Genomic DNA, 16,843 nt, shown 5'->3' with positions numbered 1-16,843 from the left:
CACCCACTCCACTTCAGATGCCATTTGCAAAACCAGGATATTTACCTGTGCTTCAACCTACCAGCTACAGATCAGCGATTCCAATGATCCCTTCTTGGGTTCTTAATTTGCTACAGGGGATCTCCGAACTCAAAGAACTTACTAGGTCACGAGCTTATTATAAAAGTATAGAACTCAAGAACAGCTAGATGAAGGAGATGCATAGGGCAAGGTATAGGGAAAGAGCACAGAGTTTCCATGCCCTCTCTGACTGTACCACTATCCCCAAAGCCCTGTGCTCACTAACCCAGAAGTTCTCTAAACGCCATCCTATGGAGGCTTACTTACGGAGGCATGATTGATTAAGTCATTCACTAGAAGTGAATGATTCAACCTCCAGCTCCTTTGTGCAGTCTGGATGTCAGAGGGTGGTACTGAAAGTTCCACTCCTATATTCTTGGTTGGTTCCTTGGCAACCAGCTCCCATTCTTAGGTTCAGTCTAAGAATGTCATTAACATAACAAAAGACACCTTAGCTCTCACCACTTAGAAAATTCCAAGGGTTTTAGGAGCTCTGTGCCAGACCTGGGACAAAGACCAAATATATTTGTTATAAATCACCACTATCACATTCCATTAGAAAAGTGAGGGCACAGGGCAAACAACTATTCCCAAAAGTGGAGACAAACAGATACAGAGAATCACAATTTAGCAAAGCAGAAACTCACAATCAGTAACCATTGTGGAAACAACTACCAGCGTGGGAGAACTGAAACTGTAATTAACGAATTGATGTCAGCTCCTTACGCACATGTCAAAAAGTAAGACCTCCAGGGGGACCAAGTCATAGGAGAGTCCTCATACTTTTGTGAGTTTTAAGCCCCACCCCATTCCAGAGCTCTAATAGGTACTTACATTGAATACTGAAGAAAAATCCCCTTGTGTTTCCAATAAGGGTAGACGAAAAGGAACCATGTGGAAATACACTAGAGAATTTTTTTCCCCCTCAGGAGAAATTATTTTACCAACACCTTGCTAACTAACCTTAAAGATAAAACTCCTAGGGGCACCTGGCTGGCTCAGTCGGTAGACCATGAGACTCTTCATCTCAGGGTCAAGAGTTCAAGCTCCATGTTGGCTATAAAGATTACTTAAATAAATAAAACTTAAAAAAATAAAAATTAAAAAAAAAAGCCTGCCAGTTATTTTACCAGCAAATAAGTTTAGTTGGGAGTCGTGGAGAATTGCATTCTGGGACACAGAAGCTACAGTACAAAACAAGGCAAAACTACAGGCAACTCTGTAGAAAAAAGGAGAGGAATGGTCTTTTATAAATTAAGGGGAGGTGGGGAGTTACAAGGCTGTTATAAACAAAAAGTCCATTGGAGTAAACTGGGAGTTCAAAGTATAGTGGCTTTTCATTGGCTGGGTTGTGACCGTTCGTCATTGGCTGGGCTGTTGCCAGGGCAGAAGAAGAACCTTTTTTTCCCCCGCTAAAATAGTATTGAATTGAAAGGTACATCTCTTCCTGTTGGATCTGCAATTGACAAATTGTGGCAGGATGCGAAAGCTCCCCCTGCTGGCCGTCTGACTCCATTCTAAACAAGGTTTCCTTTTATTAATTTTCAGTCTATTTTATCAACCTGCTAGGATTTTATGAGAGCCAAACCTACCTGAGGGAAGGGAATACCAACTCTAGCGCCCTCTACCTTTCCAAGTGGAGGAAGGTAAATACACACCTCCAGCCCCCTCCAGCAGTGGTGTCTCACCTAAGCGGTAAAAAAAAACTTGGAGGCATCCAAGATATCCTTCAGTAGAAGAGGTGATAAATAAACTGTAGTATATCCAGACAATGGAATATTGTTCAGTGGTAAAAAGAAATGAGCTTTCAAACCATGAAAAGACACGGAAGAAACTTAAATGAACACGACTAAGTGAAAAAAGCCAATCTGTAAAGGCTGTATACTATATGATTCCAATTGTATGACATTGTTGAAAAGGCAAACCTATGGCGACATGAGATTAGTGGTTGCTAGAGATTATGGGGAGGAATACATAGATGTTATGCCCAGAGTTCGTGATCCCCAAAGACCACTAGGGAGCCGAGTCCGATGCAAAAGCAAAAGAGCCTTTATTGGAGCTAGATCGAGCTTAATCCCCTACCTGCACCGAGGCAGCGGTGAGATACCAGGGAGAGAGAGTGAGTTTCAAAAGCACAAAGGTTTTATAGGGGTCTAGGGGCAGTTGGTGAGGTAATGGCTGTGGCCTCAGCCGATTGGCTGGGGAAGGGTCGTGGCCTCGGCCGATTGGCTGGGGAAGGGTAGGAGTCCTGTTAGGCAGGTCGCTGGGTGTGTTTTGATCAGGAAGTTTGAACGGGGTGAGCGGGAGGTTAGGGGAGGAGGAGCGGTCTGAGGTTTCTGCGATTTTCCGGGAAAAGGGGTCATGTGGGGGACATAGTCACTCAAGGTGGAGAACACAGAACAAGATGGAGTCGGCTGGTGTAGGCCCGCCCTTTCATAGACAAAGCACAGCGGATTTTAAAGCAGTGAAACTTCTTTTTAGGATACTGCACTGGTGTATACATGTCATACATTTATCAAAACCTGTTTAAAAAAACAAATGTTCTAAAATTTTAATTGAGATAAGGCTAAATTATAAATTTATAAAGTTAGGTGGAGTGGTTACAAGGATATTCAATCATTTGCTTAATTTTGAAATCTTCATGTAGGCTTAGTAATTTAACAGTATAATCTTATAATTCTCTTGGGTTATGTCAGGGACTACACAATGTGCATATTTATTAAATCTCCCCGACAGTTTTGGTTAACTAGAAACATAGAGAAATGTGTTACATTTAACTTTTTATCAGTGTATCAGATATATTTATGGGTATGGAATAGGTGATTTCATTGCAAAGGAATTAAATAATCCCTGAAATTAGGAAAAATGGGGCACCTGGGTGGCTCAATCGGTTAAGCGTCGGACTTCGGCTCAGGTCATGATCTTACAGTTCCTGGGTTCGAGCCCCGCATCTGGCTCTGCGCTGACAGGTTGGAGCCTGGAGCCCACTTCTGATTCTGTGTCTCCCTCTCCCTCTGACTCTCCCTTGCTTGTTCTCTCTCTCTCTCTCTTTCTCTCTCTCTCTCAAAAATAAACATTTAAAAAATTATTTAAAAAAAGAAATTAGGAAAAATGCATTTAATCTGTGTCAACAAATAACTAACATTTGTTATAAATGCTGCTTAAAGTATTATCAAAACTACTATGTTGCATCTCTTTACCCTTATTAAAAATTTTGGGGGGCTGGGGGCGCCTGGGTGGTGCAGTCGGTTAAGCGTCCGACTTCAACCAGGTCACAATCTCGCGGTCCGGGAGTTCGAGCCCCGCGTCAGGCTCTGGGCTGATGGCTAGGAGCCTGGAACCTGGAGCCTGTTTCCGATTCTGTGTCTCCCTCTCTCTCTGCTCCTCCCCCGTTCATGCTCTGTCTCTCTCTGTCCCAAAAATAAATAAAAAACATTGAAAAAAAATTTAAAAAAAATTTGGGGGGGCTGTAAGAAATGAATAAATATATGTGAAGTAAGTTTGAATCTATGTTATGATTATATAGGCAACTTGAAAAATCTTAGGTTACTCATCAAAACTAAAGAACTTCTAAAAACTAAAACAAAAATTTCTATCAATTCCTCAAGATAAACTGTCAGCCATTCTTATTTATTTTACTTATGAATTTACTATGCATGAACATCTTATTCAATTAAGCTAGTCTTACATAATGATGAAGTATAATGGAAAATTTTATCTTTATATTTATGGTACGTGAAACCAAGATCTTTAAAACACAGATGATTTCAAGTTCTTGTTTAAATATTCTTTTTTGCTTTTAACTGAGCATTGTAAGAAATATCTACTTCATCATTTTTTATTATAAATCAAATCCTGATTATCTGCATGGATGAATCTCTCCTCATATTTGAATCCTTTCTGGTTTTCATTGTAATGCACTGATGTCAATATTGGGACTTTCCTGTGGAAACAATTTCAAAATGTGAAATTAAACATAAAGCACTTGCAGTTGGTTTTCTCGCCCATGATCCTTTCTTACTTAGAACCAGATTAAGTTTCTCCTCACTCACTGAATGAAGAGTTATTGATTGCTGGCCATTTCAAGTCATTGTGCATATATTTACCTAGATACCTTCATTCTTCCATTTATTTATTCTCCCTAGCATCATGGCTAGGGAAACCATAGTAAATACAAAAAGACATGTTTAAGCTGTTCTGATTAAGCTTGAAGTCTGAAAATCATCCACGTAAAGTAAATTTAATTTGAGCTATGAAGCAGAGTGATATGAGTATGATGGGAATCAGGAGGATCGTACCTAAGATGATTGAGATGAGATCTTATGGAGAAGTAGAGTTAATTAGGATAAGGAAGAAATGAGATGATTCCAGGCAGAAGGAATAGCATATGCAAAGGCCCTGTGGCAGGAGGGAACATAACATATTTCAAAAATTGAAAAGTCATTGTGGCCAAAGCTTAGAAGTGAGGGCAAATGTCATGGAAGATGACTCTGAAGACATAGGTGGGGGCCAGGCCAGGCCAAACTTTGTAAGCCACGGTGAAGAACTTGGAATTAATCCTAAAAGCAATGAAAATCCTGACCTTGTTTTGAGGTAGGAGGGCAGCAGAAGGAAAAGTACTGAGTTTGAGGAGAAGAAACTAGTTAGGAAGTTATTCACTAGAATGGGGGAGAAATTATGACAGACCGTGGTGGCAATATAGATGAGAGACACAGAGGGACTCAGGAAAATTTCAGCAGATAAACTCAACAGGATTTGTGATGATTTGGATGTCCATCGTAAATGGACAGTTGAATAGTTACAGATAACTCCCAGCTTTGAGTTTACTCATCTTGATGACTAGTAGAGGACAGGATTTGCAAGGGGGATAATGAGTCTAAATTGGTTTCTTGCTAATCAAGTGAAGAGGTTAAGCAGGCAATTCAATATACAGGTCTGGAGCTCAGAGGATGACTTCAGGGTACAAATAGGAATATGGGAGTCATTTGCATATAGGTAGTTATTGAAGCTGTTCATTCATTGATTATTCAAGCACCACACATTTGGTACACTCCTTTTATTTGCCAGGTGCTGTTCTAGGTTCTGGGTATTCCGATGAATGAACTTTAAAATCAGCCTGACAATTTCCATGAAGATCCTTTGGGATTTTAATTGGAATTTCATTATTTGTACATAACTGACCCCATGTAATATGCAGGCAGCTCAACCTGAAAACTGGTGTACATATATCTCCTTATTTAGAACTTTAGTTCTTTAATAACTTTATAGTTTGGTTAATTATGTGCCTTATATGTTTCTTTCATTGAGTTTATTCCTAGACATTTTATAAGTTTTCTTGTTACTGTGAACAGACTCTTTATGTCACATTTCTCAATTGGTTTTGACTGACCTATAGAAAAGGTTTTGCATATTGAACTTTTATTCAATTGCTTTACTACACTCCCTTACTAGTTCTTTTTAAATTTTTTTAAATGTTTATTTGTTTTAGAGAGAGAGAGAGAGGCAGCGAGAGAAGGAGACACAGAATCCAAGGCAGGCTCCAGGCTCTGAGCTGTCAGTACAGAGCCCTGCGTGGGGTTCAAACTCACAAACCATGAGATCATGACCTGAGCCATGTTGAACACTTAACCAGCTGAGCCAGTTGGACACTTGACAAACTGAGCCACCCAGGCACCACATTGCCTTACTAGCTCTAACAAGTCAATTGAATCTCTTGGCCTTTGGAGCTAAACAGTTGTATTATCAGCAAATAATAACAGTTTTGTCCTTTTGTTTCCTTTTCTGACCTCACTGCATTCTAGGACTGCCAGTACAATTTGAATAGTAAGAAGGATTGTTACAACTTCTTTTAGTTTCTTTTGTGATGTTTCAGGTTTTACATGTTTATACCCTTCCCTAGTCAATGAGAAACTTATCTTTTGAGATATAAAACCAACGAATATATACCCTACAGTAATGTCCCAAATGATTGAATTAATTGAAAACGGGTAATAAAAGAAATAGTTTAATGTGTACGCTTTATTGTCATTATTATAAAATCTCAAAACATGAAGTTTCACTGTTTAAATGGGTTTTCCAAAAAACTCCCGCTATAACAAGGACCTGGCAATTCCAAACAAGAAAGATCTTTTTGTTTCCTGTTTGAGATCTATCTACACCTTAAAATACATCAAGCAAGCTTAGAAAACAGCAGGGATAACCAAGCCAAATTGGAGCGTATGTCTGAAAGGCTACAAAAACACTAGTCTTGCACAGTTAATGATGATCCTGTAACATGTACTGTGAATAGCATTTTGCTTCCTGTTAATAATAGCTTGTCATCTAAATAGAATAATGTAAAGTGTAATGAGCACTGCTCTTAAGATAAATATTGCTTTTATTTTCAGTGAAGTGGAAACCACTGCCTTTGTCTTTTTTTTTTTTTTTTATATTGCCAACTGCTACAAAAATAAATTTGCCTAAAGGTGCATCCAACAACCACTGTACGACTCTGAACTCAGGATATTCCCAGCTAAGCTGATAAATGAAGAGCATAGCTATCATTATTAATCTGCAAAACATTTGGTTGACCTAGGACTGTCAGACCTGCCTGCCAAATTGCATAATTTTTATAGACATTTAAGGTCAAAATGAATGGCATGCCACTCTATAGATAAGAACAAATTATTTACTTTTGGAAAAATATACTTTGTAAAGAGGAAAACATTTAGACCAAATGGTCACTTACCAATATTTTCAGTTAAAATGTATATTCACTTTCAAATTACAAAATGACTAAGACTATTCTCTGACCTCAGCTAACCCACAGAGCAAGCAGACTGCATTTTGTTGACTTTTTAAAAAAAATTTTTTAATGTTTATTTATTTTTAGAGAGAGAGAGAGCAGACAGAGAGTAGGGGTGTGGGGGCAGATAGAGAAGGAGACACAGAATCTGAAGGAGGCTCCAGGCTGTCAGCACAGAGCCCGATGTGGGGCTCAAACTCATGGACTGCAAGATTGTGACCTGACCCTGAGTTGGACACTCAATTGACAGAGCCACCCAGGCTCCTCGCATTTTGTTGATTTATACATACTCTCCTGTCACCAAACATTTTAGAAGTCCTATGCAAAACTGCACAATCCCATATCACTTCATACATTTTAAACATATGTAAAGGATTGAAAATTTCAGATGATATTTCAATTAAATCATTCTGTAGAGTTTTATTGCTAATTGCAAGAGAAAAAATACACAAGAAATATTAATTATCATTTTCTCTGGGTAATGGAATTATGGATGGCCCTATCAACTTTTCTGTTTGTTTTTTTTAAACTTTTTTTAATGTTTATTTTTGAGAGAGAGAGAGGGTATGCATGAGAGAGGGGTGGGGATAGAGACAGGGGGACAGAGGACCCAAAGCAGGCTCTGTGATGACAGCAGAGAGCCCTAAGTGGGGCTCAAATTTACAAACCATGAGATCATGACCTGAGCCGAAATTGGACACCCAACCGACTGAGCCACCCAGGTGCCCAACTTTTCAGTTTTTAAAAAATAATCTGCAGTAGGTGTATATTACTTTCTTAATAATAATAATAAACTAGTATCTTTTAGAAGTTGATTCAAGGTAATAGGGCAATATGTTTACTAAAGGAAAGCTTCCCAAGACTAGAAGCTTTACATATGTTGCTGAGCTAGAAACAAAACGTGTACTCAAATCTTGTACTCCTCAGGTCTCTGCCCCCACCTGGCCTCCAATCCCCATAGGGTGAAACTTGACCACTCAGAAAGGAGATCAGTGGGAACAGGCAGAATAACTCTGCTGGTGGAATTTTTATCAAGTATTTCCAAAGTAGCTGTAACACTTTACTCTGTGAAAATTAATAAAGGGAAACCTGACTAAAGTGGACTCCGGGTGCTAGAAGGGGAGGCTGGTAGGGGGAACCTTACCACCCAATGTCAATTACAGGGAGAACCGTCAATTACAAAAACAGAAGAATCTCAACAAGAAAGAATCATCAAGGGGCGCCTGGGTGGCTCAGTTGGTTGAACGTCCAACTTCGGCTCAGGTCATGATCTCGTCATACATGGGTTCGAGTCCCACATCGGGCTCTGTGCTGGCAGTGTGGATCCTGCTTGGGATTTTGTCTCTCTCCTTCTCTCTCTGCCCCTCCCTGGCTCACACCGTCTCTGTCTCTCTCAAAATAAATAAATAAACTTTAAAAAATTAAAAATAAAAAAAAAGAAAAGAATCACCAAGTACATGTCCCAACAGGGAACAATGTACATTGATTGCATCTCCTACAAGAGATGGATCACCCCTGCCACTCAGCCAATGACAAAGCGTCGTTGCCCTAAACTCCTGCTTCTCTCTAACGGACTTTTGTTCAAAGCAACCCCTCCCAACTTCCTCCTTTATAAAGTAATGTTCCTCTGTTTTGTTTGCTGGACTTGCCTGTGGTTTTGCTGAAGCTTGTGTGTCTGGATTGCAATTCTCTGTGGCTCCCAAAGAAACCCATCTTTTGCTGGTAAAATAAGTGGTAGTTTTATTTTTAAGGTTAACATTGCCTTGACAGGAAGTGCCCTCTCCCGTCTCCCACAGCTTCACCTGCATTTGGGCTGGCTGGCTGCAGCAATGATCAAACCATGCTGCCTCCCTGGGCTTATTAATCTCTCTCTGTACCACTGCCTGTGCCTCTGCACACACACACACTCTTACTCCTACCCCTGGATCGTGGAGAGTAGGCCCATTACATGAATGCTGAAGCCCAGACTCACTGCATTCTTTTCTTTCATTCAGAAATCATTATACCTACTGTGTGCTACACTGATGAACAACGTACAGATATAAAAGGTACAAGGATAGTGACAGTCCTCAAAAGACAGCCATCAAGGTGGGGGCAGGCATTTAAATATCTGGTACAGTCCCCTGTGATAAAAGCTTTGGTGAAGGGGTGGGGTATGTGTGTGTTCCAGCTGACTCAAGAAAGGAAATGAGATTATAACTGATTCTGGCCCAGGAAAGGAGGCAGTCAAGGCAGGGTCACCCGGGAAATGCCATTTGGGCTGAGACCTCGAGGTGAACAGATAATTGCTCTGCCAACTTCAGACAAAACATGTAGAGGGAGGGGCTTCTCATGGTATATCCATCACACTGGCTGTGTGTTTCTAAGTATCCAGGAGTTCTAAACTAACACAATAGCTGCATAGGGTTCAGGGGTCGGGGGTGGGAACAGGAAGAACATGGAAAAGTCTATGAAAAAATGATATAGGAAATGATAAATAGGGGAAAGCTTCAAGAAAGAGAAAGAAGCATTTATTTTTATTACTTTCCATGGTCATAAAATCCAAAGCCATAATCCAGAGTTGCAACTCTCCTCATATCTCTCTAAACTGCCTCAAAATACAAGGTAAGATTTAAGTAGCTATCCTGACCACCAACCTGGTACAGTCTAAAGCTGTGGCTCTCAAACTTTGGCTGGCATTAAGAATCACCTGGAGGGGCACCTGGGTGGCTCAGTCAGTTATGCTGACAGCTCAGAGCCTGGGGCCTGCTTCAGATTCTGTGTCTCTCTCTTTCTCTGCCCCTCCCCCACTCACACACACACACACACACACACACACACACACACACACACACTCTCTCTCTCTCTCTCTCTCTCTCTCTCTCTCTCTCTCAAAATAAAAAAAAAATTAAATTAAGAAAAATAAATCACCTGGAGAACTATTACAGGTTCACTGGGCCCCACCCATGAAGATTCCAATACAGAAGATCTGAGGTAGGACGTGAGATTCTCCCGCTGGCCTACAAACCACACTTTGAGGAATAAGGGTACAAAGAAAACTAGAAAAATGTGGAAGTCAGGTCTGGACACTAACACCTCCTAAAATGGGGATATTTTCTAAAAGCTCATAAAACAGTGCTATTGTTAAGAGCATGGATTTGATGTTAGACAAATTGATCGTAATCCCAGTTTTCCCAGTTCCAAACGTTAGTGTCGTTGGACAAATTACTGAACTCTGTGCTTCAATCTCCTTGTCTATAAAATGGGAATAATCATAGCTACCTCATGAAGGGCTGTGAGGATTGAGTGAAATAATGCTTTTAATGTGCTTAGCACAGTGTCTAAGAGATAGTAAGCACTTAATAAATATTTACTGATAGAGCCACTTATTAATGAGTCAGCAATAAAATCCCATTTCATAGTGGACTTCTGGTGGGACAGGATTTAATAGAAATATGGTTTCTCACTTCTACAAGAAAACTACATGTGAATAACAGTAAATGTGAATCCAAATAGAATTATAATACCAAAGTCAACTTGTTCAACTGTGGTGTTACAACCTGTTTCTTCAACAAATAATGGCAGAGGAAAAGGAGCATTTAGAGAGGCTACTGATTAATTTTTTTTTTCTTTTAAAAAGAGAGAGCAGCGGAGAGGAGCAGAGGAAGAGAATCTTAAACAGGCTCCACGCTCAATACGGAGCCCAACACAGGGCTCTATCCCATGACCCTGGTATCATGACCTGACCCAAAGTCAAAAATTGGATGCTCAACTGACCAAGCCACCCAGGTACCCCAGGAGCCTATTGATTAAAAGACCCTTAAGAGATACAGTAATCAAATGCAATATATGGGCCCTGACTAGATCCTGAATCAAAAACTAACCAAAAAATCATCATCATCATCATCATCATCATAAGACAATGAGGAAAATGATAATGTTGATTCACTATTTGATGATATTGAAGAATTTTTGTCAATTTATTTTAGATATGATAATGATACCATGGTCTTTAAGTCTTTAAAATAGGCGTGCATATGTGTCTACTGAAGCCTACACAGATAAAATATGATGTCTGGGATTTGCTTTTTTTTTTTTAAGAGTTTTTTTTTTTTTTTAAGTAAACTTTCCACCCAGCATGGAGCTTAAACTCATGACCCCATAATCAAGAGTCACATGCTCCACCACCTGAGCCCACCAGGCATCCCCTGGGCTTTGCTTTAAAATCATCTAGTGAGGGGAAAGAGATAGTAGGTTGAGTATAAATGAAACTATATGGACCCTATGCTGATAAATATTGAAAATCTGTGATAAATACATGAGGGTTCCTTATATTATATCCTCTATTTCTGTATTACTTTTGAAAAGTAAAATACTTTGCTATCACAACAGAGTAACAACAATTTATATAAGTCCTAACAATTCAGTATTAGAAATGCTTTTTTGGGAGGCACCTGGGTAGATCAGTTGGTGAAGCATCTGACTCTTGATCTCAGGTCTTATTCTCAGGGTCTTGAGTTCAAGCCCTGCATTTGGCTGGATATGAAGCCTACTTTAAAAAAAAATGCTTTTTTTTCTCGTAAATTATTTAATGTCATGTTAATTCTCTCACATCTCTGATAATAACTTTGGCATGAAAATATTTATACAGCCTACATTTAAATTTCTCCTTCTAATGGGGTTTCTGGGTGGTTCAGTCAGCTGAACATCCAACTCTTGGTTTTGGCTCAGGTCATGGTTTCACAGTTTGTGGGTTTGAGCCCCACATCCAGCTCTGTGCTGACAGTGTGGAGCCTGCTTGGGATTTTCTCTCTGCCCCTCCCCAACTGGCATGCATGTGTGCTCTCTCTCTCTCTCTCTCTCTCTCTCTCTCTCTCTGAATAAACAAATAAACTTTAAAAAAAATTAAATAAATTTCTGCCTCTAAGGGCTCCATAATTTGCAAAATTCAAAAATAACTTCTGGTCACCTTGGATCAATCCAGATGGAAATGAATATTGAAAAGTGGAGTCATGATTGTGAAATCTTCAAAAGGTCATAAAGTGATTAAGCTCCCAAGTGAATAGAATTTAACTTGATTTTGTACCTATAGATTGGAGAATCAAAATATGAAAAGGGATTTTAGAAAAGGCTCACTCTGAGAACATCTGAACTCTGAAATATCAACAATCATATTCATTTTACTGAAGGATTGGCCTCAGCCTTACTTTAGCTAGCTACTTCCACTTGAGCATGTAAAAGAAATAACCCAAATTTGACTTGTCATTAACACAGCCATTAGACAGAATAACTGTAGTTACATTCTGAGCCATGATCTTCTAGAAGATTGGATAGTATTTTTGTTTTGTTTTACACTTTATTGAACTGTAACACACGTGATAAAAGTGCACACAAAAATACAATTGATGAATACTCCCAAGTGGAGCATACACATGTAATCAGCATCCAGATCAAAAAACAGGATTTGGGGGATCGCCTGGGTGACTCAGTCCATTAAGCATTTAACTTCGGCTCAGGTCATGATCTCAAGGTTTCTGAGTTCTAGCCCTGCAACAGGCTACACGCTGACAATGCTAATCCTGCTTAGGATTCTCTCTCTGCTCCTCCCTCACTTGCATGTGCACACGTATGCTCTCTCTCTTTCTCTCTCTCAAAATGAATAAAACTTAAAAACAAAAAAAACAAAAAGCAGGGGCGCCTGCGTGAGTCAGTCAGTTGAGACTCTGACTTCAGCTCAGGTCATGATCTCGCCGTTTGTGAATTCAAGCCCCGCATCGGGTTCTGTGCTGACAGCTCAGAGCCTGGAGCCTGCTTCCGACTCTGTGTCTCCTCCTCTCTCTGCCCCTCCCATTCTCGTGCTCTGCCTCCCTCTGTCTCTTAATAATAAATAAACATTAAAAAAAAACAACAACAAAGCAGGAATTTTCTCTGTTGTGTCCCCTTCCAGTAACTACCGCCTCCAAAGAGAAACCACTCTTTTGACTGCTAACACATGGATTAGTTTTGCCTGTTTTTTTGTATTTTACATAAATAGAATCATACTGTCAGTAAGGACTGTGTCTAGCTTCTTTCACTCATCATTATGTTTGTAAGACTCATCCATGTTTTGTGAAGTTGTAGATATTTCATTCTATTCCTACTTTTGTATTGTACTGTCTAAATAAACTGCAGTTGATGTAACTAGTCATTCTTCTGTTGATGGGCATTGGAGTTATTTCCAGTTTTGGGCTATTATGAATAGTGACACTGAGAAAGTTCTTGTACATGTCATTTGGTGAACATATGTACATATTTTCCTTGGTTGTAGAACTTACAATGGAATTGTTAGGACTTATATAAATTGTTATTACTCTGTTGTGATAGCAAAGTGTTTTACTTTTCAAACATAATACAGAAATAGAGAATATAATATAATGAACTTTCATGTATTCATCACAGATTTTCAACATTTATCAGCATAAGGTCCATAGAGTTTCATTTATACTCTACCTACTGCCTCTTTCCTCTCACTAGATGATTTTTTAAGTTTTTTAAAACATTTTTTATCTATTTTTGAGAGACAGAGAGAGACATAGCGTGAGTGGGTGAGGAGCAGAGAGGGAGGGAGACACAGAATCCAAAGCAGGCTCCAGGCTCTGAGCTGTCAGCACAAAGCCCGACGTGGTCTCAAACTCACAAACTGTGAGATCATGACCTGAGCCAAAGTCAGACGCTCAACTGACTGAGCCACCCAAGTGCCCCACTCTCACTAGATGATTTTAAAGCAAAGCCCAGGGGTTGCCTGGCTGGCTCAGTTGGAGGAGCATGTGACTCTTCATCACGGGGTCATGAGTTTAAGCTCCATGTTGAGTGGAACGTTTACTTAAAAAGTAAATAAATAAAACTTATATATAGGCTGGGCTAGCAGATAATACTGGGGTGACTCACAACTAACAGTGTGACAGTTCTAGTTGTTCTGAATCCTACCCAACATTTGTTATTTCTGTTTTTTATAATTTTAGCCTTTCTGGTGTATTTTGATTTGGGTGTGGTTTCAACTTGCATTTCTCTCATGGTTAATGAAGTCAAGCACTATTTCAAATGTTTACTGGCCATTTAAGTGTTCTCTTTTGTAAGCATGTCTGTTGCCCATTTCTATCAGCTAGCCATTTTTTTTCTTGTTGATTTGTAGGAGCTTTTTATATATTCTAGATAAAAATCTCTTGTTGGATATTTATATTACAAATGTTCTTTCTGCGAGTTGTGTTTTAACTCCTTTTATGGTGCTTTTTGATGAACATAAGTTTGTAATTTTAATATAGCTCAATTCAGTTTTTTTTTCCATTATGTGAGTGTTCTGTACTGTTTTAAAAGAAGTCTTTGCCTACTCAAAGTTTTAAGTTGTTTTTTTTTAATTTTTTTTAAAGCTTTACTATTTTACCTTTTATAAAAAGGCCTACCATCCATTTAGAATTGATTTTTGTGTAAAATGTTTAGGGGCCAAATTACACACACACACACACACATACACACACACACACACACACACGTGTGTACATATACACCAAATATCTTGGTACCTCATGGCCCAATCAAGTTGACATGTACAACTATTGCACAGGGGCCTGGTGGAGCTTCCTGTTTCGTGAATACATTGATGTGCTGCGAAGGTAACATGCCTGGATTCCATGATGAGATAGCGTGGAAGCTCTGCCTTATCTCCCAACTTTGGTGTATGACTCTCTTCATTGGTCAGATCTGCATTCTTTATAATTAAACTATAATTGGAAGTATGAGACTTTCCTGAGTTCTGAAAATTCTAACAAATTATAAAACCTGGGGAAGGGTCATGAGACCCCTGATTTGTAACCAGCTGTTTAGAAGTGCAGATGTCCTGGGGACCCCATTTGTGGTTAGCATCTGAAGTGGGGGCAATGTGTGGGGTCTGCATTAATTCTGGGTGTTATATCAGCATTGCAGGACACCAGTTGGTAGCAGAGAATTGGTGTCAGTCACACCTTGTGACATTGGTTCTTCTTCAGTTACCAAATTGTTTTTTATATTCATTTTATTCTCGCTTACCTTTAAGGAGAATTTTACATATTGGTGCCCACTCTGCATGCTTACAGGTGTGCAAAATGCTCCCAAAGCCCTCTATTTTGATCTCCAAATCTCTCTCTTTTCTATTTTCTTCTTAATGCCCAAAACACCCAGTGAACATTTGTAATTTCCACTCCAGAGGATTTCCTATCATGTCTTAAGTTTTAAGGATCATGAAGTCTTAAATAGCACTTCTTTCTAACAGGTCAGAGTGTTCTGCTCTGATGGAGATAATTACAGCGCCATCTCCACAACCTCAGCTCTTGGATCTTTTCTCTTTTTTCTTTTTTACCTAGTTTTCTACCTAGTTTTTTCTCATTACTTGATTTCACCCAGTATCATGGTTGTAAATGCCATTTATATATTCCAAACTTCACATCTCCTCTGAACTCCAGATTCTTCCATTCAACTGCCCAGTCATCATCTCCACTTACAGGTCTGGTATTCTTCTCAAATTTAACACCTACAAAACTAAGCTTACAATGTTTTCTGCAAAATCTGTACCTCCCACAATCTTCCCAATCTCAGGTAGTGGCAGCTTCATCCTTCTGGTTGCCCAGGTGTGGTCCTTGACTCTTTTTTTCACACCCCATGTCTGACTCATCAACAAACTCTAATGGCTCTATTTCTAAATATATTCCAAATTCAACTACTTCTCTCTACCCTCACTGCCACCAGTAGGTTCTAGTCATCATTATTTCTTGATTAAATTATTGCAATATCCTCCTAAATGGTCTCCTTGCAAAGATGTCCCATACTCCCGACCTCCAAAGTCTATTCCCAACAGAGAGAACAAAGAGATTAACAATAAGAAAAAATAAATAATTCCGATCATGTCACTTCTCAGCCTGAATCCTCCAATGATATCTGTCCCATTCAGAAAAAAAGCCAAAGTTCTTAGTAAAATCCACAGGCCCTACATGACCTGGATTCATTTCCTCTCTGACTTCATTTCCCAACTTCACCCCTTATTCACTCCATTACAACCACAATGGTTTCCTTTCTATTCCTCTCACATACTAGGCATACTGCCACCCAGGGCTATTTACTAACTATTCTCTTTGCTTGGAATACCCCTCCCCCAAATACATGGCTCATGCCTCACTTAATTCAAGTCACTTCTGAAAATTCTGCTTTTGATTGAGACTTTCACTGGCTACCCCTTATTTAAAATGTCAACCTCCTCATCCCGATAGTCATATTCCTTCTTTCTGCTTGATTTCTCTTCTAACTCATATAACCATCTAATACATTGTGTGTTTTACTTATCCAATACCCAATTAGGAGCCAAATTACATACCATAAGCAATTTAGGAGTTTAGGAAAGACTTCATAGCACAGGATGATTTGAAATGACTTTTGAAAAAATTGATGGGATTTGAATAGTCAGTGGGAGAAAGGAGAGTATTCTATGTGGGGCGTGCAGGGGAAGACATGAGCTATTTTTCATAGATTTGAGATGCAAAATCCCAATCTTTTAAGTAAGTAAGGCATTGTAGTACTTTTTTGGGGCATCTCCTTGAACACAAGTACTTTTTCATCTTTGTTTTCTCAAAGTATATCCCAGTACCTGGAATAAAATAGAAATTCAGTAATATTGGGTGGATAATTGGATGAATAAATGGGTGGATGAATGAATGAATCAATGGATGGATCAAAGAATGAGTGAGTAGGTAGATGATACCAATTCATGAATTCATCTACTTTCTGTTTAAACTACATTAGGCTCTGATGCATGATAATCATAAAGATAATTCTTCACCCAGTAGATCAAAAGACTGAGTTAATAGGACATGTATGGAGCCTGCTTAAGATTCTCTCTCCCTCTCTTGCTCTCCCCATCTCTGCCCTGCTTGTGCTTTCTCTCTCAAAAAAAAAAAAAAAAAAAAAAAGGACTGAGTTACCTTTGACCCACATAGGAAAGAATCTTTCTTAAAAGAC

The 16,843-nt window shown here is 39.2% G+C and overlaps 1 long non-coding RNA gene across 4 annotated transcripts in view; it reads right to left on the bottom strand.

Annotated features, from left to right (window-relative positions):
- Positions 1-16,843, bottom strand: part of LOC109498082 — a 95,449-nt gene that overhangs the window by 20,003 nt on the left and 58,603 nt on the right. The window contains exon 1 of one of the 4 annotated variants that reach the window (XR_006595375.1): positions 895-914. The exons of 1 other annotated variant lie outside the window; for it this stretch is intronic. This is a non-coding gene — a long non-coding RNA (uncharacterized LOC109498082). 2 more of the 4 variants (XR_002154665.3, XR_006595374.1) reach the window with 2 other exon arrangements.

The sequence above is a fragment of the Felis catus genome, chromosome A3, assembly GCF_018350175.1.
Source record: "Felis catus isolate Fca126 chromosome A3, F.catus_Fca126_mat1.0, whole genome shotgun sequence".
Lineage (NCBI taxonomy): Eukaryota > Metazoa > Chordata > Mammalia > Carnivora > Felidae > Felis > Felis catus.
This window is presented reverse-complemented; position numbering and strand designations above follow the sequence as displayed.